This window comes from Cetorhinus maximus, chromosome 15 (assembly GCF_964194155.1).
Source record: "Cetorhinus maximus chromosome 15, sCetMax3.hap1.1, whole genome shotgun sequence".
In the NCBI taxonomy this organism is placed as follows: Eukaryota; Metazoa; Chordata; class Chondrichthyes; order Lamniformes; family Cetorhinidae; genus Cetorhinus; species Cetorhinus maximus.
Window position 1 is genome coordinate 101,571,674 of NC_135893.1, and position 26,600 is coordinate 101,598,273.

Here is a 26,600-nt window from a genome sequence, read left to right on the forward strand (position 1 = left end):
TCATAGCTGTCTGGGAGATTGTCAAGTGTCCTCAGACCACATCACGGGCTCTCATGAGTCGCTCCCTGAACACCTTTATGTAGTCTAACATGGAGGCCTCATCCTTCTGTTCCCAGGTGATTAGTTTGAGAGGCCCTCGCACTTGGTGCCCATAAAATAATTCAAACGGAGTAAAACTGGTAGACTCATTGGGTGAGGCCCTGGTAGTGAACTGAAGAAAACCTAGTACTTTATTCCAGTCAGTGTGCCCTGATCACTGTTTTTAGGGTCTGGTGGTGCCACTCTAGCACCCCCTGCGACTGCGGGTGATACGCTGAACACTTCAGCTGGGTCACACCCAGGTTACCCATGACTTCCTGGAATATTCAGGACATGAAAACGAGCCCTGATCCGACTGGATCTCAGTCAGCAGACCATACCTGGTAAAGAATTGGGTCAATTCCCTCATCACTATTTTGTCAAAGGTTCTGCAAAACCTTACTACATCCTGGTGGAGGTGTGGCCAGTGAAAATGCTCGCTCCTGCGGGCTTGGGTTTTGCATATAACGACACGCCCAGCCATTGGAATTTCATATCTCGGCAGCACCACTGCTTGGTGGATCACTGTCCACTCCTCATTTGCAGGTCTGTGAGGGGGTCTCCATTTCCACATCAGAAGCTCATTTTTAATGTAGTAGCATTCAGGGATTGCTTCTGCCTCAACTTCATTGCGTGCAGTCTGAGCTAATGTTTTTAACAGTGGGTCAGCTTGCTGGCCGCTACCAAGGAAAATATATTTATTACCTCCTTAGTCTTCTAGACTCCTGAAAAAGGTTTCCGATAACCAGACCATAGGGTCTTCTATCTGCAGTGCCACTTCAGCCTCCACTGATGGAACATCTCTAGCCATAGGCTGTGTTATCACACCGTCAGGGAAAATGCCAAATACATTATTCTGCAGCTGTTCTGTTCCCTGACCTCAGTGGGCTTCTCTGAGGCCACTGGTGATGCTATTACCTCTGATCCCGCCAGGTCATTGCCAAAGAGCAGGTTGAATCTATCCACAGGAAAACGGGGGACTCCCAGTCACTGTTCCTGACACAAGGTTGCACTCCTGATGCACCCGATATAAGGGGGTGAGCATATACCCTCCTTCAACCCCTTTACCAACACCTTGGCACTTACTGCACTCTCTGGTAAGAAGGTTAGGGCTTTTCCCAGTAGTAGAGTTTGGCCGGCCCCTGTATCCCTCAATATCACAACAGGCTTACTCGCCTCACCCTGGGGAAATGTGGCCACCCTTCCTTTGGATACAATATACCTGTAACGCTTAGGGATTTGTTTAAACTCATCCGAACTCAAGAGAACATCTATGGGGATTTGTAGCAACAGTCAGAGCCATGGCCTGGTCTGCTACGCTCTCTGACTGACTCCCATTCTCTGCACGGGGTGTATGTGCCCCTGGTTTTTCACGTAACCTCCAACAGGTGGCCTGGAGGTGCCCTACATTTTGGCAGTTAAAACACACAGGCTTTTTGGCCTCACCTTTCATCTCAGCACCATCCTTTCTGTCCTGAGGAGGGCCCCCAGCATTTCCTCCTCTCCCATGCTCAGTTTTTTTTTTATTCATTCATGGGATGTGGGCATTGTTGGCTAGGTCAGCATTTATTACCCAACCCTAATTGCCCTTGTTTAGAGGACATTTAAGAGCCAACCACATTGCCGTGGGTCTGGAGTCACACTAGGTCAGGCCAGGTAAGGACAGCAGATTTCCTTCCCTAAAGGGCATTAGAGAATCTGAGCCCAAGGTTTGAACCTGGGTCTCTGGATTACTAGTCCAGCGACAATACCACTACACCATTGCCTCCCCTATTACTCTCTCCGCCTCTATCCTTTCTACTTGGCTGGGGAGTGACTAGGGCAGGGTCTATTCTGGGACAAGGGTTTGTGGATCAGCTCATAACCAGCAGCCAATGTGGCTGCCTGCCTGGCCTCTGTTGCTCTAGATGTGTTCTTATTGGGAGGGGTATGTAGTTCTTAAATTCCTCCAGGAGAATTATTTCACAAAGGCTTTTGTAAGTGACTTCTGCTTTGGGTGTGGGCACTTAAAACAAGTTGCTTAAGCCTTTCAAATACCAGGTACATCTGGTCAGGCCGTTTCCCGAGAGTATGGGATTTTTGACGGTACGCCTCCGGCACTAACTGGTACACACCTAATATAGGCCTTTTTGCTCCCTCAGTCAGTGGCACTTTCTTCAAGCAAGAGGGAGGAAACCTCGTGAGCTTTCCCTGAAAGCGTACTCTGCAGTAGTAGGGACTAACGTTGGACTGGCCACTTTAACTGCTGTGCTAACCGCTCGAAAGATATAAAAAAGGCTTCCAACTCTGCTTCATCAAACTTGGAGATTAAATGAGAAAACTGGGTTGCCTCAGCCCTTAAGTCTGAGCTCGTGACATCTTCAAGGGACACAGTAGGATTCCTGCCCCACAACTCGAACTGTTTTAGTTTAAACTCCCTTTCCCTCCCTCTGTTCTGAAATTCTCTCTTCTCTCCATGCCCTTTGTCCTCTTTCCCTTTCCTCTTTCTCTCTTTGTCTTTTCCTTGCCTTTTCTCTTTCCTGAAATTCTAATTTCCGGCTGCTCGAATTTCAATCTCTCTCCCGCTACTCTCTGTTTCATCGTCCTCAATTTTCACCTATAGACTGTTGACAAACCCTTTTGAAATTTCGGGTTTTCTGGCTTTCAGGTGAAATTCTAATTCTAAATGCCTCGCTAACTCAACTGTTCGAAAGGCAGAGCCATCAAACTTTCATAACTAACGTCCCTTCCGTCTTTAAAAACGCTGGCATCAAATGTGGAGATTTCTACACTTTAGTAGTACAGACTCAAGAAAGCCTTTTTGTAGTTTTTAAAATTGGTTTCATAGGAACAATTTAGTTTTCCCACCCAAATTATTTTGTTTCGTCTGTGGAAACTATTCTGGCACCGAGCCCCCAATTTGTTACGATCGGTCCCCAAGCGAAGTCCCCCAATTTATAATGATCCCAGACAAGATATCCCAAATTGTTAAATTCCCGAATGGGACCCCCAATTTCATTATGCTCCCTGGTGAGGAGGAATGAGCTGGCTCCCCTTCTTTATTCAACCCCCTTGGTGGGTCACAATAAGGTTTAATTTAAAAGGGATCCCTTCCCCCGTGGATGCCTTTTCCTAGTCCAAATGCATTTATGTTTTAGAAGGAGCCAATTTAACAAGGCTTTAAGTTAAAGAAAGAGAGAGCTTATTAGTTACTAAAAAACCTGAGAAAAAAATAATCAAAAAGCAACACACATTAACACAGATTAGAAATGGGAAGCTGAGTCCAAAAATATAAGTTAAAACAGATATCTGAATCAGCCTTTGGCTTGTCCATGAGGAGATGATGACAAAACGTTGCAACTGTTAAGTTGGGTGATTCTGGTGAAGCTGACTTTGGCAGTAGAGCAGTTGGTTTGGAGACACTTGGTTCTGCAGGTTAGCTGAAGAGCTGTGCTACTTCCTTCTTGACTGTGGTTTTCCTGACTTGTGAGTTGCCTCCAACAACAAAGACATTTTTTACCTGCAGGGATGCCTAGTTGATGTTCTTCAGCTGTGACCTTCACAGCACACACTAGCACACCTCAACTAGCACACACAGACCAGGTTTGAAGCTGGCATTTTAATCCCTTTTCTTGTGTAATCCTGGAAGGGAAAAACAAACATGTCTTCCACCCAGAATCTGCTTTCTTTCAACTCAGGCCATTTCCACATTCTGAGATACAGCTTAACAGGAGATAGTTCCTACTGAAATGGTAATCAGTCTCCATTGTCTCTACATAGAGTTCAGCCTTTTGCATTGCATCTCTCCCTTTCAAGTGTCTCTGTCTGACGTAGGCTTTGGCAACTTTTAGGTGCAACATTCCATGTTCTCTGGACTGGAGGTCAAGTGTAATCCACATAGGAATTTTCCAGAAAATGACTGCTTTACAAACAAAAGCTGGCTGAGAACGTATGTCTTTTTAAATATCTTCCTTTAAAAGATCAATGCGCCAGTGTGTAATTTGGGCTGTGATCTGCTGTCATGACAACGTGCAGGAAAAATGCTCAAAAATGTTTTAATATTTCTGCATTCATCTTGGACTTTTGCTCTCTTTTCAACCCTGACTGTGTCAGTGAAGGGCCAAAGCCCACGTGTTAAGTTTTCTCAATATTAAAAGAAAATCTGTACGAGTGAAATTGCCTCAAACGGGTAGCCTCAGTTCATTTTGTTCTGCTCTGTATCACTGACAGTAAAGCTGCCCACATTTCACCTTTTGTTTTAAAGAATCTAAATTACCCCAGATTGCAAAGAATTAACTTTTCTCTTAGCAGTTCTCAATCAGAAGATGACCTCAGTATCTTCAAGCATGCATCACACACATCGAGCCAATTGCAATCTTCTCCCTATGATGCTACACAAAAGTTGCTGTTCCTCATTAACTTTCCAGGCTCTCTCAGGGATGTGTGAAAATAAGAAATAGGAGTAGGCCATTCAGCCCTTTAATTCTGCTCTGACATTTAATAAGATCATGGCTGATCTTCTATTACAGGGGTGTCCAGCCTTTTCATGAGGGGCCACAGCTCAATTTTTTTCCCTCACTCACTGGGCTAGTGAAGAAACTTTGAAAAGACATTAGAAATTTATCTTGCTATTATCAAAAAACAAAAAAAGTGCATTTTTAAGATCAAGCTTCTAAGAAGACGACTAATTTATTAGCTTACTTTTTCATCACTATATTGAACACTGATTTAGAGATATCTGGCATTGTAGCTGCTACATTAGGTGGCAGGTGATTGCTAAATGGTCTGACACTGCTAGAACAATTGCCCATCACACATCTGAATCACCTTTTATTTACCTGTCCAAACACAACCCAGCATGATGGCTTTCAATGGACAAACCAGATCAACTCCTCCCCAAAATACATGCTGAGACTCCGGAATCCCCTTCCTAAACCTCTCTCCTCTTTTAAGACAGCATATCCAAGTATTGATCAGGAAAAAAAAACAAATGGTCACAGGAACCCAATTGATGGTAAATTTCACAATATAAATGCGTTGAAACAGTTCTCTGTTAATAAGAACAGTGACTTTTCCAAATCCTTTCCATAGCATTAGTTAATTTTTGCATCATATATTCAGGTTTCAAAGGTGTGCAAAACAGACTATATTATTCTGCCACAGAGGAAATTTAGACATTGGGTGCAACAAAAAGAACAAACAACCAGATATCATCTAAGTGTGTTTTTTAAACCAACATCATAAGAACATAAGAACTAGGAGTAGGAGTAGGCAAGTCAGCCCCTCGAGCCTGTCCCGCCATTCAATACGATCATGGCTGATCTCATTTCGGCCTCAACTCCAATTTCCCACCCTCTCCCCATAACCTTTCAACCTGTTACTAATTAAAAATCTGTCTATCTCCTCCTTAAATTTATTCAGCGTCCCAGCATCCACTGCACTCTGAGGTAATGAATTCCACAGATTCACGACCCTTTGAGAAAAGTAATTCCTCCTCATCTCTGATTTAAATCTACCACCCCTTAGCCTAAAACTATGGCCTCTCGTTCTAGAATGCCCCACAAGGGGAAACATCTGCTCCACGTCTATTTTGTCTATCCCCTTCAGCATCTTATATACCTCAATTAGATCTCCTCTCATCCTTTTAATCTCTAGCGAGTATAGGCCTAACATCAGTAAAATCTCATCATTGCTGTCATATTTTGTGCTATAGGGCACACATATTTTATGAAAATAATTTATTACTCCATATATTCCCAAGGCAGAACAGAAAATGCTTCCTTGAAGGCTCAAAGCCAAAGGCACTGCAACATGCAGAGCCAACCTACAAAGATCAGGAAGATCCCACGTTCAAATGCTGTCTAGATGACCTTGGCTCGGCTGGAAACAAGCATGCTATAACTGGCCTCATCACTCCTGACTTAGTGAAGTGAAAGAAGAAATTATTCTGCTATTGATCACTAATCAGTGATCCTTGCTGGAAAGTGCATGGCAGAGGATATGATTGGACTTAGCTGCGAGATTCCCGATGGCTGAATACAACGCCACCATTCACTACTTATATGCAAAATGATAGAGGATACGATCAACCACCTGACTATTCTAACTCCCCTCAAACAGGCAGCCTTGCCCCCTGCCCCCGGCAGGCAGTGGCTCCCCCACAGCCTCTCTTGCCCCCGCCCTCACCCAACTCCCAATAGGCATCCTCTCCTTTCGCTGTGCAGACTCACCAAAGCTGAGCACTGCTACTCAACTTCCCACTGCTCACTAGTGAGCCTATCAGCAGCAAATGCAGGAGAGAACCCAGTCTGTGATTGGAAGAGCAGCTCCTTGCAGAATCTGTCGCTTCCACTTTGTTGTATTTTGAACAGTAGTTTGCTGGCTTGATAGAAACTCTTAGCGAGCCAGACTCAGGCCCCTGGACTGTATGTTAGATAACCTTCGCCTATCACAACTCCATGTTCCTGCTCTATTTCCATATCATTCAATTTCCTTAGTATCTAAAAATCTATCAATCCCTGTCTTCAAATACTCAATGACTAAGCATCCACAGCTTTTCGTGGTAGAGATTTCCAAAGATTCACAACTGAGTGTGAAAAATTTCTCATCTCAGCCTTGAAATTCGGCCCCTTACTCAGATTGTGACCCCTAGTTTTAGATTCCCCAGAGAGGGGAAACATCCTCCCAGCATCTACAATGTCAAGCCGCTTAAGAATTTTATATGTTTCAATTAGGTCACGTCTCATTCTTCCAAACTTTAGGGAATATAGGTAAAAGCAAAATACTGCAGATGCTGTAAATCTGAAAAAAAAACAGAAAATGCTGGAAAAACTCAGCAGGTCTAACAGCATCTGTGGAGAGAAAAGAAACAGAGTTAACATTGAATCCTTATGACTAGTCCCAGCTCTGAAGAAGAGTCATAAGGACGCGAAACGTTAACTCTGTTTTTTTCTCTCTCCACAGATTCTGTTAGACCTGCTGAGTTTTTCCAGCATTTTCTGTTTTTGTTCTGGGGAAACATAGGCCTAGTTTACTCATTCTCTTGTCTTAGCACAACCCCTCATCGCACGATCAGTCTCCAAAACATTTGCTGCACTCCTCCAAAAGCAAGTAAATCCTTCATAGGAAAGGAAAGGAAAACAATGCACAAAAAAATATCAGGAGTGAGATGTGTAAGGCCCCAAATACGTAACAGGGAGGCTTTTCTGAAATGGTTTTCTAAGGGACCTTAACTAACACTTCCTAATAATCTCTAGCAATGTCAGTAAATGTTCGATTTCAGTTCACTACAAACTGAGTCAGTATAATTGAAAATTGATCAACGGGGAACTAAAAGACCCAATTCAGGCCTTTGTAATTAATATTAAAGTACCAGCCGATTCAAAAACTGTACATGACACGGATGTTTAATAGAAACAGGAATTCTCAGATACACTCGACATAAATGCATTCTTACATTTGCATTTTACCCCAACAGATCAGAACCTGCACACAATTTTTATCCATTTCTTTGTTTTGTTTCAAAAACAATAGCAACTTTTAAATTCAGCTGCTAAACACAGATAAATAGGACCTATGTAGAACTGCAAGGGTGAGTGGCAGAAACCTCCAGGCTAACATGTGTGTGTACAGATATTATCCGACAAAATATGGAACAGATCCTGTTCAGCATTCTTCACCATCTGTAAGGGATTAGGACAGACGGCTGCACATATTATCTTTGCATAACATGTTGGATTTATTTGCAATCAAATCATTACATTCGCTCACAAAAGCTGGTGTTTAAACACCTCCAGCAAATCCCATTACGTAGAGACATTTTTAACACCTCAACTAGCATTATTGTCTCAATTCCCATTTGTGTGGCTTTTCATAAATGCTTATTGTTTTAAAATGGCATGACCGTCAATAACAACTGCATAGCATGTGGCAGGAACTTAGTCTGCTCATCACCTGCTGGCAAGGCCTAATTCTGTTAAAGAAACTGGAAAGAGTGTGTAGAGGCTTTATGAAGTTACATTAGTCTACATAAATAGCGTTACTTTTTAGTAGGAAGATGTGAGGTTTTTTTAAACTGATTTGAACACTAATCAAGCAAATCCAGAGCACTGAAATGAGCCAACCTTTCTTTCCAAAGTGAAAGACAACAATCTAACTCCAAGGCACAAATTTTTGAATTATATTTCTCTCTTTAACCGCTGTTCTTTTTCTGCACATGTAAAGCTAATTGACGCTTCCCACATTTCGCCTTGGTATGAGAATGAGAGAAGGATGAGAAAAGAAAGAAGATTTTATGTTGCACATCAAAGATACACAGCTTGTTCAAACAAACTCAGGGAACACAAGAGTGTTTGTCTCATTATCAAAAGGTTAAACAGAAGTATTTTGCATTCAAATTCAATATGGAGGGTGTTCAGAGAAAACAAACCATAATAAATGAACAATAAAAACAAAAAATGCCGAAAATATTCGGCAGGTCAGGCAGCATCTGTGCAGAGAAAAACAGTTAACGTTTCAGGTCGATGACCTTTCATCAGAACTGAAGAAAAATTGAAATGTAAGAGTTTTTAAGCCAGTAGAAGTGGGGGAGGGGGCAGGAAGGACAAAAGGGAATAAGGAAAAAAAAAGCTGGGAAAGCTCAGCAGGTCAGAAACAGTTAACTATTCTGATGAAAGGTTATCGACCTATTAACTCTGTTTCTCTCTCTCCACAGATGCTGCCAGGCCTGCTGAGTTTTCCCAGCTTTTTTTGGTCTTATTTCAGATTTCCTCTCTTTGGAAAGGAAGGTCAGCTCACGTCAGCGTTCTGCGTTTGCTTTATTTGTGCACGGTGTCCCCTGCCAACACAGGATGGCCAAGCAAAAGGGCCACCGACACCTGCCAGGGCATGCGCAGAATCCAATGACGTCCATTTGCAGGAGACACAAATCCACCCTCAAACAGTAACAGCTTTTCTTTCAGCAGTCTTCAAACTATTAATAATGGGTCTTATTTCATTGCCCATGTATCTCCAAAATGATTTATGCAACAAAAAAAAACGTAACCAGGGTAGACCATGCCTCCGAACGAATTAAATGGCTGGTCTGAAATTTCAAGCAATTGCACGCTTCCTGAGCCCGGCAGTCACTCGGAGCATGGCCGTTTCCCTGTCTGTCTCTTCTGCTTTCTCTCTCTCCCCAGCCATTTCTTTCCATGTTTCATCTTTTAATAAATTTCTAAAAGGACACACCAATGAGGTGTGTCATTTCAATTGGGGGTTGCGGTGAGGATGGGCAGATGGAGCAGGTTCCATTTTCCACTTGCTCTTTCTAGCCTTGTCCAAGAGGCTTGGGGTGAGCTGCGGATGGAGGGGATTGTTAAAAATGTTAACTTGAAGCTGCTGGCGCTGTAATATTTACAATTCCAGGGCCAGTGATGACCGTGCTTGCGCCTGCTGCACAATGGCCCCTATAAAGATGGCAGCAGTGCATACAATTGCGCACGAGCAGTATTGGCAGCAAACACAGCCTTATTAATGACAGCACATTTTCAAATCAGTTAAAAACTGCACATCTTCCTACTAAAAAGGTCTGTGATTGAGTGGAGGGGGCAGGGGATATTAGCTGACAAAAAGATTTCATGATGCAAAAGCCAAAGAGAGTGAGAATGGGCAAAGTAACAAAGGCTATGCCTAGATAAGGCATGAATGGCTATATAGCAGCCATATCAATGCAACATGAAGGACAAAGAACCAAGCCAGCAATAAAAAAATAACAAAATACACAAAGAACAAAATGGAGTTACAGGTTATGATCTAAAGTTGTTGAACTCAATATTGAGTCCAGAAGGCTTTAGAGTGCTAAGATGAAAGATGAGGTGGTGTTCCTTGAGCTGGTGTTGATTGTCATTGGAACACTACACAGGCCATGGACAGAAAGGTCAGAGTGACAGCAAAGTGGAGAATTAAAATGACAAGCAACTGGAACCTTGGGGTTGCACTTGCACACTGAACTGAGGTGTTCTGAAAAGCAGATACCCAGTCTAAGTTTGGTCTCCCCAACATAGAGGAGACCACAACAAAAATAAAAATACCTGGAAAAACTCAGCAGGTCTGACAGCATCTGCGGAGAGGAACACAGTAAACGTTTCAAGTCCGTATGACTCTTCAATAGAACCATGTCGCGAGAGGTGAATACAGTATACTAAACTGAAGCAAGCACAAGTAAATCGCTGCCGAGCGTTTTGGGCCTTGCATGGTGAGAAGCGAGTTGGTGAAAAGACATGTGTTTCATCTCCTGTGCTTGCACAGAAAGGTGCTGTAGGGGAGGGATGGGGTGTTAGGGGCAACTGAGGAGTGGACCAGAGTGTCGCTAAGGGAACAGTCCCTTCGGAATGCTGCAAGGGGAGCACAGTGGATGACGTGTTCTGTTTGGTGGTTGCATCACGATGGAGCTGGCAAAAAAATGGCAGAGGATGCTCTGTTGAATACAGAGGCTGGTGGGGTGAAAGATGAGAACAAAGGGAACACTATCATGGTACTGGGGGAGAGGGGAAGGGGTGAGAGCAGAAGTGCGCAAAATGGAACAGACATGGTGGACGGCCCTATCAACCACGTTGGGTGGGAACCCTCTGTTGAGGAGAAAGGGAAACATATCGAAAGCGCTGGTGTGGATGGTTACATCATCAGAACAGATGCGACAGTGATGGGGAAACCGGGGGAACGTAATGGAGTCCTTACCGGAAGCAGGGTGCAAGGAAGTGCAGCTGAGGTAGCTGTGGGAGTCCATGGGCTTGTACTGAATATTAGTTGATAGCCCATCTCCATAAATGGAGACAGAGAAGTCAAGAATGGGACAGGAAGAGTCAGAGGTGGACCAGATGAAGGCAAGAGAAGGGTAGAAATTGGAAACAAAGTCGAAGAATTTTGCCAGTTCATGGCGGGAGCAGCAGGTAGCACCGAGTAGTCATCAATGTACCGGGAAAAGATGAGGGAGGGGGCCCAAGTAGGACTGAATAATGAATGTTCCACATATCCCACAGAAAGGCAGACATATCTAGGATATATGTGGATACCCATAGCAACACTTTTTATTTGGAGGAAAAGCAAACTTTGAAGCTCTGAAGTTATATGGGAAGCTGACAGGAGAAAATGAGAATGGGGATAGGGTCAAGATCTAATACAGGCTTTCAAAATGCTGTAGAACTGGACAAAATATCTGGCTGCGAATGAGCAGGGAGATTCAATTATTAAAATGCACCATTTGTTGTGATTCTAAGCCACACACATTAAGAAAATCACGTCTGAGAACCGGTAGGTGTTGAGCAAACTGATCAGAGCTAAGGCAGGAGTATAGATGTTACAATTGGTTTCAGTGCTCCAGAAAGTGGAAGGAGAAAAATAGCCATGCCTCCAGCTCCTGATTTTAGGCCAGTGACATCTAATGGGAAATATATGGACCTGCACAACACCTGGGGCGGGACTGGGGTTAAATCTGGCTTTAATATTGACTTTACCATCTTCATTTATCTTCATCATAGTTCCAATTTAACCTCAGGTATCAGATGCTAGGGTGGCAAGGGCATAGAATGTACTTTAGATGGGGGGACTTCAATGTCCATCACCAAGAATGGCTTAGTAGCATGCTACTGATGGAGTTGGCAGAGTCCTGAAGGACATATCTGCTAGACTGGGCCTGCAGCAAGTGGTGAGGGAACCAAGGTGGAAAATCTTACTTGACCTCACCCTCAATCTACCTGTCGCGGATGCATTTGTCCACGGCTAATCGGTAGGAATGACCACTGCAAAGTTCGTGTGGAGTTAAGACCCATTTTCACCTTGAGGATAAACATGTGTGGCACTACCAATGTGCTAAATGGGATAGATTCAGAAGAGCTCAAAACTGAGCACCCATGAGACCGTGGGCCTTCAGCAGCAGCAAAATTGTATTCGACCACAATCTGTAATCTCGTGGTCTGGCATACCCCTCACTCCAGTATTAACATAAAGCCAGGGGAATCAATCCTGGTTGAATGAAGAATGCAGGACAGCATGCCAGGAACAGCACCAGGCATACCTGAAAATGAAGCTACACCACAGGACTACTTGCAACAGAAGCAGCACGTAATGGGTAGAACAAAGTGAGCCTACAAAGTAATGCATAAGGTCAAAGCTCTGCAATCCTGCCATATCCAGACTTGAATGGTGGTGGACAATCAAACAACTAACTTGAGGAGGAAGCTCCACAAGTATCCCCATCCTCAAAAATGGCAGAGCCCAAAACCTCAGTGCAAAATATAAGGCTGAAGCATCTGCAACTATCTTCAGCCAGAAATACCCAGTGCATGACCCATCTCAGCTTCCTCCTGAGCTCCCCAGCATCATAGCTGTCAATCCTTAGCCAATTTGATTCACTGCACATATCATCAAGAAATGGTTGAAGGCACTGGATACTGCAAAGGCTATGGGCCATGACAACACCCCAGCTGTAGTACTTAAGTCTTGTGCTCCAGAACTAGTTGTGCCAATAGCCAAGCTGTTCCAGTACAACTACAACACTGGCATCTACCCGACAATGTGGAAAATTTTCCAGGTACATCCTGTCCACAAAAAGCAGGGCAAATCCAATCTGGCCAATTACCACCCCATCAGTTTACTCTCACCAATCAATAAAACAATGGAAACGGTTGTCAACAGTGCTACCAAGCAGCACTTGCTCAACAACAACCTGCTCATCAATGCTCAATCTGAGTTCCACCAAGGTCACTCCGCTCCAGACCACATTACAGCCTTGGTCCAAATATGGGAGAGATGGACCCCAGAGGTGAGGTGAGAGTGACATCAAGGCACCATTTGACTGAATGTGGCATCAAGGAGCCCTGGCAAAATTATGTCAATGGAATCAGCGGGAAAACTCTCCACTTGTTAGTGTCATACCTAGCACAAACAAAGATGGCTGTGGTTGTTGGGTGTCAATCATCTTAATCCTAGGACATCACTGCAGGAGGTCCTCAGGATAGTGTCCTAGGACCAACCATCTTCATCTGTTTCATCAATGATGTTCCCTCCACCATAAGTAGAGAGGTGGGGATTTTCGCTGCTGATTGCAACATTCTGATCAGAAACTTAACTGGACTAGCCACATTGTGGCGACAAGAGCAGGTCAGAAGCTGAAAATTCTGCGGCAAGTAACTCATTTCCTGACTCCCCAAAGCCTGCCCACTATCTAGTGTCCAAGTCTGCACTCCATCTGCCTGGATGAGTACCGCTCCAAAAACACTGAAAAGGCTTGATACCACCGAGGACAAAGCAGCCCATTTGATTGGCATCTGATCCACCACCTTAAACATTCACAGCCTCCACCACTGACGCACAGCGGCAGCAATGTACACCATCTTCAAGATGCACTGCAGCAGGTCACCAAGGCTCCTTCAACAGTACCTTCCAAACCTGTGTCCTGGAAGGACAAGAGCAGCAGATACATGGGAACACTACCGCCTGCAAGTTCCTCTCCAAGCCGCTCATCATCCTGACTTGGAACTATAATCGCTGTTCCTTCACGTCGTTGGGTGAAAAACCTGGAACTCCCTTCCTAACAGCATCTGCACCACGTAGGCTGCAGCAGTTCATGGCAGTGGCCTACCATCACCCTCTCAAGGGCAATTAGGGATGAGTAACAAGTGTTGGTCTAGCCAGCGACTTTCACACCGAGCTAAAAAATAATTTAGCATGGGTGTACCAGTGCTTCTGAGATAGGGAAAGATTAATGAGCTTGCTTTAGGGATGAGGATCCCCTGTTGGTGCACAACTGACAGGGTGGTCTGCACACCTTATGTCTATCTGCCTTTTCAGCTTTTGGCTGATTTTCCACGTTACCTGCTCCCGGTGCTACTCTGCTCTAACAAATCAGATGTCTCTCGAGTCTCAGATATCTTTAATTTCTCTCATTATTATTTCTTTTGTCTTCCACCATCAATAGTTCTGTCATTTAATCATCTCCTGTCCTCCACTTTTTCCCTGGCACTGTTCCTCCTTATAAGTTGCCCATCTATAACAGCTTCCCATTCTGACAAAGAGTTAGCTCTTCTGATGCCACCTTCTATAAGCGGTGCTTCTGATACATCTTCCTTTAACCCGGAGGTTCCCCCCCCAACCCGCTGTGCTTGACAGAGCCCTTGACAGTGTCGGTTCCATTTCCCGCACTTCACTCTTACCCCTTGCCCTCCCTCTCATGTCCTCACCTTCCAACCCATCAGGCTCCACATCCAATAGATCATCCTTCACCAGTTTTGGTACCTCCAGCAAGATACCACTGCCAAACATGTCTTCCCTGCTTCTTTCAGCATCCCAAAAGATTCATTCCTTCCACAACTCCCTGGTCTGCTCTTCAATCACCCCTAACACTCCCTACCCTTCCCACTGCATCTTCCCATGCAAGTGCAGGAGATACAACAACTGCCCTTTTACCTCCTGTCTGGGAAGAGTGTCCTGCAGTCAGCATCGCAGAGAAGCAGTCTGGGAAGGGTGTCCTGCAGTCAGCATCGTGGTGAAGCAGTCTGGGAAGTGTGTCCTGCAGTCAGTTCTTGTTGAAAATAACAAGAGTCACCTCCTTGTGGATTGAGCCTTTGCAAAGGTCTGGAGAGAGATGCAGTGGTTTCTGTTGAGGTTCATCCCGAGCAGTTCTGTGACACAGGACTCTGTGCTCTATGGACTGCTCCCAGGGACACGCACCAAGGCAAACATCAACTGCAGCTGGAGGATCATCAACTCGGTGAAAGATGCTCTATGGTCTGCCCGAAACTTGTTGGTCTTCCAGTGCAAAGGGTTGTCCCCGACTGAGTGTTGCAGACTGGCACATTCCAAGGTCCAGGACTACGTGCTGAGAGACGCATTAAAGCTTGGGGCAGCCGCCACAAAGGCGCAAAGCGGAAAGATCGCTGTCTAAGACCTTTCTGCCATAGTGCACCGAGGGGCTGGGAATTGTATAGACCCCTCGGGCTGGACGGCTCACAATGAATACTAATTGTATTATAATTGTACTGAAGCACCCCAGAGTGAAACATGTTGTATGTTGATTAATTCCAATACCATTGCACTGTCTGACTGTCTGCAATGACCATATTGAAATGATTATAATATTTCATTGATTGTATTGAAGCACTTCGTGATCCATGTGTAAAAGTTGAATCTGATTGCATTTTTTGTGATGGCGATTTAGAAATTATCTGCAATGTTCTTCCAGATATTTTATGAATAAAGTATGTTTCTCAAAAAAAAAACAAGACAGCGCGAGAGAGCAGCGGAGAGATCAGAACCAGCGCGAGTGCGAGGAAGCTTCAAAAATTGATGTCAGCACAAAAGTGAGAGCTGATTGGCGAGAAGTGGGTAAGTGTTTTTCTCCAGTTTAAAATAGATTAAGCTAAGGAAAGGTAAGGGTTCTAGTCTTTATTTAAAGTACATAAATAATTTAACTTTTTTTTTTACTGTATTTACTGTGGTCACTCCACAACTTACGGAAGTGCACACAAAGAGGGAATGGGTGACCATCAGTCAGAAGAAAGGTGTCCAGCAGGTAGCCAGGAAATCCCCAGGGTGCATCTCACTTGAGAATCATTTTTCTGTGTTGGAAAACGGTGAGAGTGACGGTTCCTCTGGGCAGTGCAGCCACGCTCATGGCACTGTGAGTGACTAATCTGCACAGGGGGGTAGGAAAAAGAGGGGAACAGCAATAGTGGTATGAGACTCAATAGTAAGGGGAACAGACAGGCATTTCTGCAGCCATAGACGTGACTCCAGGATGGTATGTTGCCTCCCTGGTGTCAGGGCCAAGGGTGTCACTGAATGGCTGCAGGGCATTCTAAAGGGGGAGGACAAACAGACAGAGATCGTGGTACATATTGGTACCTATGACATAGGTAGAAAGAGGGGTGAGGTCTTGCAAGCAGAGTTTAGGGAGCTAGAAAACAGATTAAAAAGCAGGACCTCAACGGCAGTAATCTCTGGATAACTTCCGATGCCACACTCTAGTGAGTATAGAAATAGGTTAGTCCAGATGAAAGCGTGGCTGGAGAGATGATGCAGGAAGGAGGGCTTTAGATTTCTGGGACATTGGGATCGTTTCTGGGGGCAGTGAGACCTGTACAAGGCAGACAGGTTGCACCTGAACTGGAATGAGACCAACATCCTCGCAGAGGGGTTTGCTAGTGCTGTTGGGGAGGGTTTAAACTAACTTGGCGGGGGGATGGGATCCTGAGAGGAGGTTCAGCAGGGGGAGATGCACAGCCAAAATTAGAAGAGAAAGCAAGTGAGTCTGGAAGGCATAGAAATTAAAGGCCAGTTAAGGCAAAGGGAGCTTGGCAAAGTTGGATGGTATTTATTTTAAAGCAAGGAGTCTGATGAATAAGGCAGATGAGTTGAGGGCACAAATTAACACATGGAAGTATGATGTCAGTGCTCTCACAGAGACATGGTTGAGAGAGGAGCAGGATTGGCAGCTCAACATTTCAGGACATAGGGTCTTTAGGTGAGGCAGGGAATGAGGTAAAAGAGGAGGGGGTATTGCAATATTGATCAAGGAATCAATTACTGCAGTGATGAGGGATGACATCTTAGAAGGCTCCTCAAATTAAGCCATATGGGTAGAACTGAAAAACAAAAAAGGGGCAATCACATTGCAGGGAGTGTACTAGAGGCCCCCAAACAGTCAGAGAGAAATAGAAGAGCAGATATGTAGGCAAATTTCAGAGAAGTGTAAAAATAAAAGGATAGTAATAGTGGGAGATTTCAACTTCCCCAACATTAACTGGGTTAGTCATAGTGTGATAGGTTTAGAGGGAGCGGAATTCTTAAAATGCATCCAGGAGAGCTTTTTAAGCCACGTAGAAGGTCCTGCAAGAGAGGGGGCGGTCCTGGACTTAATTTTAGGGAATGAAGTCGGGCAAGCGGTAGAAGTATCAGTGGGGGAGCATTTTGCAGATAGCAATCGTAACTCTGTTAGATTCAAGGTTGTTATGGAAAAGGACAAGGGTGGGCCAGAAATCAGTGTTCTAAATTGGGGGAAGGCTGATTTTAATAACATCAGATATGATTTGGCCAGAGTGGACTGAGAGCAGCTACTTTTAGGTAAATCTACGTCAGAGCATTGGGACTCATTCAAGAAGGAAATAGGGAGAGTATAGGGCCAACATATTCCAGTAAAGACAAAGGGTGGGACCAACAAATCCAGGGAACCCTGGATGTTGAGGGATATACAAGATTGGATAAAGAGAAAAAGGGAGACTTATGGCAGATACTGAGGGCTCAAAACAGCAGAAGTCCTGGAGGAGTATAGAATGTGTAAGGAGGGTAAACTTAAAAAGGAAACTAGGAGAGCAAAAAGGGGGCATGAAAAAACATTGGCAGGTAAAATAAAGGAAAATCCAAAGTTATTTTACAAGTTCATTAAGAGTAAGAGGATAACTAGGGAAAGAGTAGGGTGCATTAAGGACCATAGTGGTAATGTGTGTGTGGAGCCAGAAGACATAGGTAGGGTTCTAAATGAATACTTTGTGTCGGTGTTCACAAGTGAGAGGGAAGATGTGGGTATGGAAATCAGGCAGAAGGGCTGTGACATAATTAAAGAAATTAGCATAGAAAGGGAGGAGGTTCTAATGGTCTGGCAGGCTTAAAAGTAGATAAATTTCCAGACCTGGATGAAATGTATCCCAGGCCATTGAGTGAGGCAAGGGAGGAGATAGCAGGGGTGCTGGCAATAATTTTCAATACCTTTCTGGCCACAGGAGAGGTGCCAGAGGACCGGAGGACAGCCAATGTGATACCGTTATTCAAGAAGGGAGGAAGGGATAAACCAGGGAACTACAGGCCAGTGAGTCTAACCTCAGTGGTGGGGAAACTATTGGAAGCAAGTCTGAGGGACAGAATTAATCTACACTTGAAGAGGCAGGGATTAATCAAGGACAGTCAGCATGGTTTTGTTAAGAGGAGGTCATGTCTGACCAATTTGATTGAATTTTTCAAAAAGGTGACCAGGTACATAGATGAGGGCAATACATTTGACGTAGTCTACTTGGACTTCAGCAAGGCTTTTGATAAGTCCCGCATGGGAGACTGATAATGAAGGTAAGAGGCCATGGGATCCAAGGCAATTCGACAAATTGGATCCAGAATTCGCTGAATGGCAGGAAGCAGGGGGTGATGGTCGAGGGGGTGTTTTTGTGACTGGATGCCTGTGTCCAGTGGGGTTCCACAAGGATCGGTGTTGAGCCCCTTGCTGTATATATAAATGATTTAGACTTGAATGTAGGAGGGTTGATCAGTAAGTTCAGGGATGACACGAAAATTGGTGGGGTGGTAGTGAGGAGGATAGCCTTAGATTATAGAAGGATATAGACAGGCTAGTGAGATGGGCTGATCAGTGGCAAATGGAATTTAATCCGGATAAGTGTGAGGTGATGCACTTGGGCAGGACAAACAAGGCACGGGAATACACAATGAATGGTAGGACCCTGGGAAGTACCAAAGGTTAGAGGGACCTTGGTGTACATGACCACTAGTCCCTTAAGGTTGCAGGACAGGTAGGTAAGGTGGTTAAGACGACATATGGGATACTTGCCTTTATTAGCCGAGGCACAGAACATAAGAGCAGGGAGGTTACGCTGCCACTGCATAAAACGCTGGTTAGGCCACAGCTAGAGTTTTGCGTGCAGTTCTGGAATCCACATTATAGGAAGGATGTGGTTGCACTAGAGAGAGTGCAGAGGAGATTTACCAGGATGTTGCCTGGCTGGAGAGTCTTAGTTATGCGGAGAGATAGGATAGACTGGGGTTATTTTCCCTGGAGCAGAGGAGATTGAGGGTTGACATGATTGAGTAGTATAAAATTATGAGGGGCATGGATAGGGTAGACAGGAAGGAACTTTTCCCCTTGGTGGAGGGATCAATAACCAGGAGGCATAGATTTAAGGTAAGGGGCAGGAGGTTTAGAGGGGTGTGAGGAAAAATGTTTTCACCTAGAGGGTGGCGGGAATCTGGAACTCACTGCCTGAAAGGGTGGTAGAGGCAGAAACCCTCATAGCATTTAAGAAGTATTTGGATGTGCACTTGCGATGCCATGGCATACAAGGCTATGGGCCGAGTGCTGGAAAATGGGATTAGAATAGTTAGGTACTGGTTTGACCAGCGCAGACTCGATGGGCCGAAGGGCCTTTTTTCTATGCTGTAGACCTCTACGACTCCTCCCTTCCCACCATGTTGGGCTCCAAACACTCCTTTCATGTTTGTACTTCTTTCAATTTAATATATTGTAATCTCTGTTCACAATGCAATCTCCTCTACACTGGGGAGATGTCTGGACGATTGCTTCACAAAACACTGTTCAGTCTGCAAGCGACACAGTGTGCATCTGGTCACCTGTCAATTTAAATCTCCACTCCACTCCGGCCTCTCTGTCACTGGTCTCCTGTGCACCTTAGCCTTCAAAACCAACATCTTACAGCTTTCTGGGCTCAGTTCAAAAATTTCAGATCATAGCTGCTGCCTCCCAAATTTTCTGGACAGCAATGATTAGTAATGATTCTGCTATTGTCATTAACACCTTGAGACTCATCTTTTGATCCCAATCCTCCGGTGGCCGGATCATTGAAGATCGGACATACGACCCAAGATGCACAATGGGAACTCACGACATCCCAATGTGCTGACCTCCATGGGAATTATCTGGTAACTTTGAACTTGCAATGGGCCCCACGGCCCTTTGCGAGTCGGAGACTTTGGATAATTCCGATGTACCTACCTTGATTGTTACCAAAACGTTAGACAGAAAAATCCCAGCCTAACTCCTGGGTAACTACACAAGTGACACCCGAATCATTCACACTGATGCCTCCCCGATCCAATCTGACCACTTCTTCAGACCGGGCCAGACTACCTCCAAACCAATCTCCTGACTCAACCAGCCCACTGGACCATGCTAACCCCCAACCTGACTACCCAGCGCACCCCCCTACCTGCCACCCTATCCACTTACCTCACCCACCCTACCACCCTTCCCATTCACCCATTCATTAACATTCACACTAGGCTCTCTCCCCCACCCTCAACCAACTTCAGGACAGTGTCGATTGGAACTATCTTCAAGAAGGGAGATAAATCATGGTGGGTAAACAATCGAGGTATTTCCATCTTGTCCACAGCAGGAAAAATCCTGACACCATTCGCCTGAACTGCCAACTTCCTGTAGCTGGGGAAATCCTCCCAGAGACACAGATCTTCCAGAGGAACCTCCAACATGGTCTTTATTCCCAGACAAATCCATGAAAATGTTGAGAACACCACCAGGAACCCAGTAAATCACGAGGCTCTGTGAATTGTGCTCCAGAAGTTTAGATGTCCAAGAAACTTAATCACAATCCTGCAATTGTTTCATGATGACATGACTGCAACTGTCTGGAGTGGGAGATCTGAAACAGACACCATTATCATCCAAACCGGGGTCAAGCAAGGATAGCCCCTGGCTATTTGCAATCTACCTGACAGTGGCTATTCAGCTCAAAGGTCAACTGCCCTCTGATTTCAGCATTACAGTCCAGATGAAAAGCTCTTTCACCTCAGTCACCTCTGTGCCAAAACTAAACTGACCACCATAGATATACATGATCTAAAGTTTGTAGATGACTGCAGTGTCTATGCCCACCCTGCACCAGATTTGCAAGCCACTTCCAATCTCTTCAATTCTGCATACAAGAAACTCAACCTGTCCATGAATGTTGCCAAAACATAACTCATATCAACAGTCAGCCAAATATTCCATCTCCCTCCCATATATATTGAAAGAGCGACTCTGGAATATGTTGAGCGCTTCCCATATCTTGGCAGCCAATTTTCTCAAAAAGGCCACCATTGATGAGGAGATCCAACACCGGATCAGCTGCTTCAGTTCAGCCTTCCACAAACTACAGCAACGTGTTTGACATCAAAGACCTCCAGAAGTCAACAAAAGTCCTAGTGTACAGAGCGGTTGTTGTCACCACATTCCTGCACTGCAGTGAGACCTGGACTGTGTATCAGTGACACATTAGAGTGCTGGAGAAATTCCATCAGCAGTGCCTCCACCACATCCTCTGGATTCAATGGGAGAACCGTTGAACAAACTCTAGTGTCCTTTTTGAAGCCATATCCACAAGCATTCAGGCAAAACTCCTGCAAAATCAACTTCAATGGACAGGACTGTGTCCGGATGGCCAAAAAGCATCTCCTTCACCAAGTCATGTTTTATCAACTTTCAAATGGCCAAGAGAGGACAAAGAAAATGCTTCAAATGAACTCTGAAGCTCTCTTTGAAGCAGGGCAGCATTGACATTAATGACTGGGATCAGCTTGTTACCAATCGTTCAAAATGATGACAACTTGTCCATCATGCTGCATCACGCTTTGGGTCAAAACGTCTTAATGATGAGGCAGAGCGGCAGCAGAGGAAGAAAAGGAAACAAGTCCTCCACTACTTTGCGGGACATCCTGTCCCATGTGCCCGAAGATCTGTGGGATGAGAATCAGCCTATTCTGTCACATGAAGACCCTGAATAGATGTCATTCTCAAATCAAGGGGTAGCAACAAGGAGGATTCTCCCAATGTTTTACGTGTCGAAGTGAACTTGAATTCTCTTGTCAGTGCATCATGTGTGTAAGTGTCACCTCTCAACTTTTAAATATTGCTACCTTCTGTGCAACCTACAAGGAGAACCAACTTGCATTTATATAGCACCTCCACAACCTCAGGTTGGTCCACAGCCAATTAATTGCTTATGAAATGTAGTCACTGTTGTAATGAAAGGAAATGTGTCGGCCAAATTGTGTACAGCAAGCACATAACCTGGTACTAAATATAAAGGCAAGATTTTTTCTAAATTTGTACAGTTCGTTGCCATTTCTATTCTAAAGTAAAAATTTTGGTAAAATATTTAATTTACTAAATACATAACCATAACATATGTTAAACATATTAGTTCAAGTCATGGAATTACAGATATTGTAAAGAGCAGTGTTAAAATCAATACCTGCCTTTGCTAACTTGATTAGATTAACATGTTGAATTAGGCACCGATGTGGAGACTATAAAGGCTAACACTCATATTAAGATCAGAGTTTTCAATGTCTGCGCTTTCAGGGACTCCAATAAAACACTTCTGTTGCAATCTGCCTGATTGTCAAGCACTGTTAAAATGAGGGTCTGCACTATCATTCAGTAGTGTTCAAAGAAACACAATACTGAAAATTGCAGGACTGTGCTATAATTAGAATCTATCATTTACTATTTATCTTATTCCTGCAAATGTGTATGCCAACATTCTCCCATTACACCTCCCGACAATGACAACTCAAGCTGGCGTATGGTCCCACATGTGGTGGCAGTGCCTTGCCAAACAGTGATCTTTGATATGAAAGCCTGAACAATGAAAATTGATAAGGCTATTCGCCTAATCCAATTCTGTCCTCAGTCTACTTTTACACATCCTATTTATTATGTTAATTGTGGCATTAAAAGCAGGATTTGCCATTTTTCAAGTTTAAATGTATATACAATAGACAGTTGGTTTGGACTTGAAGGTAGGATTTACCTCCAAGTCACTGATGCAAAATTCTTTTTAACCCCACAGCTGTACATTCTGAATTGAAGGTACAACTTACCAGCAGACTAATGCCGTTTTCCTCCAAGTTCATTGCCACCAATGCCAACCCCAATTTCAACAGTGGGTAAATGAGGTAGTGCTGCAATTTGTTGAACTCACCTAGGCTGCTGATGGTTTTCACTAAAATGCTTGAAATATAAAGATTTCTATTGGAGGCTGGTGGGGAATCCATCAGTGTAAGGCAGCACTGTTTGTTCTTATATTCCCCTGTATTGTACAATTGTTTTTCCACCTTATGGCACTTGGTGTGATGTGTACACCATTTTGTGCAGTGATTGTTCCTCAATATTCTGGATGACAGTGAAACCTGATTAGATTGCACCATTGAAAGAGAATAAAATTGCCATCTATCTCATCAGCTTATCTCTTATTGTACCAAGTGTCGGAGATCATTTTTAAAATGTTCGAATCCTCAAAAATTGTGAGATATGTAATTGCTACGGTTAAATAACAGACATATATACAATGATCAAACCTATAGATGCTTCCATAATTGGTGGTGAATTTATTCCAAAATGAAGTCCCCAGCGCATTTTCTAAATTCTTTATCTGTAGCTTCTGACAATTTGCTTAAGAATCCAAACCTCCACTAAAATCATCCTAACATCCATGTCATTGGGGGTGTGTATTTATGTGCTATTAGAGCCATTAACAATTAGAGCATTGATAATACAAGATAAGGTTTTATTAGGAAATACTGGCATGGTCATATAGAAGGTTCAATTTATTTATTTTATGGTGTGTCTGCCACAGCTCAGTGGCAGCATCTCCTGAGTCAAAAGGTTGTGCGCCAAGTCTTACATCAAAGACTTGAGTACATAAACCAGGCTAACACCTGAGCAGTACTAAGGGACTGTCAGAGGTACAGTCCTATGGATGACACTTTAAACCGAGACTTTAAACTGCCCTCTCAAGTGGACATAAATGATCCCATGTGTTTTGAAGAACAGGGGAGTTCTCTCAGGTGTCCTCACCAACATCAGGAAAACATTACCTGGTCATTATCACATTGCTGCTCATAAGACTTTGCTGTGGCCAAATTGGCTGCCACATTTCCTACATTACAATAATTACTAAAATATAAATGTGTTACATTGACTGTAAAGCGCTTTGGGGTACGCAGAGGTTGTGAAAGGTTGTAAATGCAAATTCTTTTATTTTTTTCAGTGTAAACTTAATTTTATGGGGGCCAGTTGGCTAGACGGCTAGCATGTGGGGTTCAGGATAACACCAACAGCTCGGGTTTGATTCCCGTTCTGGCCGAGATAGACTTGGGATTTGCTCCTCACTCTGCCTGAGAGTGAAGGCAAAGGCAAACCACCACTGACAAAAAACTGACAGGAAAATGGTTCACAATGAAGCATCAGCAGACAATAAGCCAAGGGCCTGCCTTCAGGCAGACCACCTGAATGAATGGCTGATACTCATGATAAAATCTTCACTATGTCTAGTTACTTACAGAGCAAATGCTAAAAATTTGAGAAAGACAAATGATTACAAGCCTAAAACTAAGTCAACAGTATGATTCTATTGTTTTATTATTAATGCTTGCATTTTATTTGAGCCTCCATGATTGCTGGCAGGTCCAGAATCTCTTTGCTCCTTTCCTCAACATCCACCCCACCCAACCCTCCAAAAACGTCTACAACAATCCTACAAATTATGGCAAGTCAACGAGCATTTTCAGTAATTTGAAATTTCCAAGTAATTCATGAAAATTGTATTGAAGTAATCACTACCCGTATAATAAAGAATAATCAGGGGCAGCCAAAGGTAATTACTACTTTATCAGTTTGTAGAATTCAGAATCTTATTTAAAAAATCAGTCACTTTAGAGAATTTACATAGCTCAATTACATCAAAGAATCAATCATGTAAAAAGCATGAATGCATTTGGAAACCTTACCTACTAGCTGCAACTAAACTATAATGACATATAAGAAACTACAGAAAAAGTATTTGCCAAATTGCCTTGTTTCTTTACACAATGGTAAACTCAAATATTAAATTTTAGGAAGGCTTTAGAATATTTCTGAATAGGAGGTGTCTTGACCATTCAATTAAATAAAGGACAGTTACAAAAGATAGTCCTGCATCTAATGAAAACAAAAACTACCTCAAGTCACCAGCTCTGTGCATCAGATAAGTAAATCAGTTTGAAACTGTGGAGTCTTTTCAACACCTCCCATCTACATGATTTCAGGAAGGAAATTAAATCTTTGAGTCCACGCTAATGTTAGGCAATATATATCAACCACTGGTATGACATTGCAGATTCCACAAAGATCCATTTCCTGGAAGTGTCAAGTGTATACAAAGCTCTAAAATTTCAAAAAGTACGCCTGAGCTCGATAGACCTGGCCCCTACCAATCTCAGGGCTAGAAAGGCAATATCGATAACAGAAACGTCATTTGGTCCCACAGAAAACAGGTCCCAGCCTCTGTTTGAGAAAGGTGCCAAAAGCAGATTCCTGGACTAAGCCACTGAAAACTTGATTTTGGTTCAGTAAAGTAGGCATCAAGCAAAATGCCACTGACATCCACTTTTAGACCATAAGGCAATAGGAGCAGAAATTAGGCCATTCGGCCCATCAAGTCTGCTCCGCCATTCAATCATGCTTTTGTTTTGCTAATAACTGCACCATTTGGATGCAATAAGCAGTACATTGCATAACCTCCTCCACTGCCGCTTTATATATAGGCATGAAAAATAAACCTAATTCAAATTAGGGATAAAGTTATAGCCTCTAAATAAATTCAAAAACTTCTTTATAATCAGGAATCAAAATTCCTCTTTAGAAACAAACAAAATATGTAGGGGCAAATAAGAACATTTTTATGCTTATGATGCATTTTTTACATTGTCTGAAATTGATGTCACAAAAGACACTCCATGAGGAATTAAGATTGGTAATTGTTATGTGAGTTGATAAAATTGTGGTTGCTTATCTTTGCATCTATTTGAGTAACATGCAAACCCTTGACACTCCCTTGACAGCAACTTCTAAACCTGCGACCTCTAGCACACAGGACAAGGGCAGCGGATGCATAGGAACACCACCACCTGCAAGTTCCCCTCCAAGTCACAGCCCATTGCTTCACTGACGTCAGATCAAAATCCTGGAACTTCCTCCCTAACGGCACTGTAGATGCACCTACACCACATGAACTGCAGCAGTTCAAGGAGGTAGCTCATCACCACCTTCACAACTCCAATTAGGAATGGGCAATAAAAATGCTGCACTAGCCAGTGACGCCCACATCCCGTGAAAGAACTAAATAAATAAATAAAACGTGAGTCTTTCTTTCTTAATCAATTTCCAGTTCTTCTAGCAAGATGAGTCATAGTTTTCAAATATTAATTTCATTAACTGGTGTTATTCTCCCCTATGAGTATTCTTCACACTGTTTCAAGATGGGAAACAACCAGAATTTTAAATTCTATTCAATGCCAAACAACATTGCAGAAGCAAATTAGTTACCAGTCCCTCAAATGCAGGAATGATATATTCATGACCAGCTTACAGGACTACCTTGACAGTAAAAAAACACCTAATTTATAAGTGCTATTCACTATATCCATGATGCTGTCCCAGGAGTGGAAAAATGCCAATGGGGCCTTTTAGGACTGTGACATTTTGTTTATTCCAGCGGTTCTGGACCTTCTCTTGTGGATTAGAATTGTCTTTTTGACATGGTCCTTACAGGTTTATACTGCATACATTGCTACGTCTAGTGGTAACCACAATTTTAAATAAAACAATCAATCAGTTTCTGGCCCATCTGTAATCAAGTACATGACAATCAAGAGAAGCCAGAAGGCAATAACAATAGTAGAAAATGTTCACTTCACATGTGGTTGGGTGAAATCTTAAATGTCCTGGA

At 43.5% G+C, this 26,600-nt stretch overlaps 2 protein-coding genes across 7 annotated transcripts in view; both read right to left on the reverse strand.

The window, feature by feature from the left end:
- The window catches only part of lyrm1 (LYR motif containing 1), an 862,750-nt gene that overhangs the window by 330,118 nt on the left and 506,032 nt on the right, over nucleotides 1-26,600 (reverse strand). The window lies entirely within an intron of this gene.
- Nucleotides 1-26,600, reverse strand: part of mrtfba (myocardin related transcription factor Ba) — a 290,981-nt gene that overhangs the window by 262,950 nt on the left and 1,431 nt on the right. The window contains exon 1 of one of the 6 annotated variants that reach the window (XM_078559101.1): nucleotides 3,578-3,686. The exons of the other annotated variants lie outside the window; for them this stretch is intronic. The gene's annotated coding sequence lies outside the window, so the exon portion shown is untranslated. Of the gene's footprint in view, nucleotides 1-3,577; nucleotides 3,687-26,600 lie in introns of those variants that run through there. 6 annotated transcript variants of the gene reach the window in all.